Here is a 2,433-nt window from a genome sequence, read left to right as displayed (position 1 = left end):
GGACCTGATTCCGCACTCCATGGAGGCCTGCTTTGAGTCCGGAGAACCCCTACCGGGAGAACTGGTGGCGGCGATGCAGGAGGAGAACAAGTCTCTTTGGGACCATCAGTGTTTCTCGTACACTAGGGCGCCTGCAGGTGCACACACAGTCGGCAGCAAGTGGGTGTACGACGTCAAACGGCCGGGTCCCGGGGGACTCGCAGGTACGCCTCAAGGCGCGACTTGTGGCGCAGGGATTCTCGCAGCGCCCAGGCGTGGACTATGATGAGCTGTTCGCCCCGGTGGCCAGCCACACTACTGTGCGGGCATTCCTGTCTCTCGCCAACTATCACGACCTGGAGATACAGCAGGTTGACCGTCAAGACAGCCTTCCTGTACGGTGAGCTTCCCCCCGGGCAGACGATGTATATGAAGCCGGTCCCAGGCTTCCCCTGCCCAGTGGGGCAGGTATGTCGTCTCCACAAGACCTTATATGGCCTGAAGCAGGCACCTCGCGCGTGGTATCAGCGCTTGAAGGATGAGCTCACTGCCAAGGGCTTCACGCCTGCCGATTCAGATCCTGCTCTCTTTGTCAAACTCGACGCAGAGGGCAAGGTGCTTGCTCTCATCTACGTGGGACGACTGCTTGATTGCAGGGCGGTCCGCTAAGCACGTGCAGGAGGTCATCGACATGCTGCAGAGCATCTTTGACATCAAGGTCTTGGGAGAGCCCAAGGGATTTCTTGGCATCAACATCGTGAGGAACCGGGCGCAGGGGACCTGGCCATCCATCAGAAGCCGTACGTCGAGAAGATGCTCCGCAAGTATGGCTTCGCTAAGTGTCACCCCCATCAGCACCCCAGCGGTCTGCAAAGTGTCCACCACGGAAGCGGACGAAAACGCTATTCTTCCCCACCAGCAGGTACAATTGTATCCGGCAATGGTGGGTTCACTCATGCACTTGGCCAACGGGACTAGGCCGGACATTGCTCATTGCTGTGAATTTGCTGGCTCGTCATCTCCGCGCCCCCTTGCCGCGCCATTGGAATGCAGCGGTCCGGGTCTTCCGTACCTGATGGGTACCAAGGACATGGGTCTGGTGTATTCCAGGCATGCTACCGGGGGGCTCCTGGGGTATACGGACTCTGACTATGCAGGCGATGCTATCACCAGGAGGTCGACCACGGGGTACGTGTTCCTCCTTCACGGGGCTGCCATCTCATGGCAGTCCAGGCTGCAGCCGACGGTGGCCCTGAGCACCGCGGAGGCGGAGTATATGGCCGCAGGCGCTGGAAGGAGAGAGGCGTTGTTCCTGCGGAAAGCTGCTCCCGACTCTGGACTACGAGCTGACGGGTCCTGTCCAGCTCCGGGGGGATAACCAGGCAGCGTTGTCTCTGATTAAGAATCCGATGGTCTCGCCCGCAGCAAGCACATCGATGTGCTACACCACTTCGTACAGGAGCGCGCCGCGCGAGGGGCAACTGATCTACGGCTATGTTGATACCGCCCTTAACTGGGCCGACCAGCTTACAAAGCCGTTGGCGCAGGAGCGACTAGATGCATGTGTTGCGGGCATGGGCCTGCGACGACTGAACCTGCCTTGAAGTCCATGTTTGGACTGGACAGACTCTTGCGTTTCTGTTGTCTAGCCGGCTCGTGTCGTGCTAGTTGCATTGCCTTGTGTGTGTCGTGTCCCTGATGTGTTTGCGTTAATAATTCGACCCCCTGAAGCTGACCAGTACGGGGAGTGCGTGTCACGAGTCCCCGAATCGAGTACGGGGAGCATTCTGTGTTTCCTCAATAAATGAGTCCCCTGAAGTTGGATAGTACGGGGAGTGCGTGTCATGAGTCCCTCGAATCGAGTACAGGGCGCCCTGTTTGTGCTTGTTTCTCCCGTGTTTAGGAAGGAGAGCCCGCATGATCATCCACCCTCCGAAATCTGTGTCTAGATGTACGAGGTCACATTTTTGGTGCTTGAGACATTGAAGTGATCCCCATCCGGGGAGCCTTGGTCTCCAGAGCTAGACCCACCTCGGAACGGGGAGTGTTGAAGTACGACTGAGTACTTCTTCCCTCATCGGGAATTTAGCATGCTTATCACGTGTATGCATACCGGAGCTATCCAGTCCTAATTACTAATCCAGTGTCCAGTCACGTCATCCTGGATACTGATCTAGGCTGTGAGACTGATCCCTATCAGTATCCTATGAATATGTACTCGGTACGTGTGTACCTCGGGTAAGTTGTCTGTAAATCTCAACACATACATCGTGATGAGAAAGGCCAACCGAAGGTGATTGCATATGAATCTAAAGCATTCTCCACCAAGAAGGCCAACATCGAGGCTAAATTCACTGCCAAAGCGCCGCTAGAGAGGCCAGATGGCAGCATCAGTCTTGACCAAGCAGCCCTAGAGGATGCATCAGGTAAACAAGAACTGACTGCACTGATACA

The 2,433-nt window shown here is 56.4% G+C and overlaps 1 pseudogene; it reads left to right on the top strand.

Annotated features, from left to right (window-relative positions):
- Positions 1-670: 670 nt before the first annotated feature.
- On the top strand, positions 671-1,357 carry LOC149809925 (secreted RxLR effector protein 161 pseudogene; annotated as a pseudogene).
- The last annotated feature ends 1,076 nt before the right edge of the window (positions 1,358-2,433 follow it).

Source organism: Nuphar pumila, unplaced genomic scaffold (genome assembly GCF_984573655.1).
Source record: "Nuphar pumila unplaced genomic scaffold, dmNupPumi1.hap1.1 HAP1_SCAFFOLD_671, whole genome shotgun sequence".
NCBI classification, from domain to species: Eukaryota; Viridiplantae; Streptophyta; class Magnoliopsida; order Nymphaeales; family Nymphaeaceae; genus Nuphar; species Nuphar pumila.
This window is presented reverse-complemented; position numbering and strand designations above follow the sequence as displayed.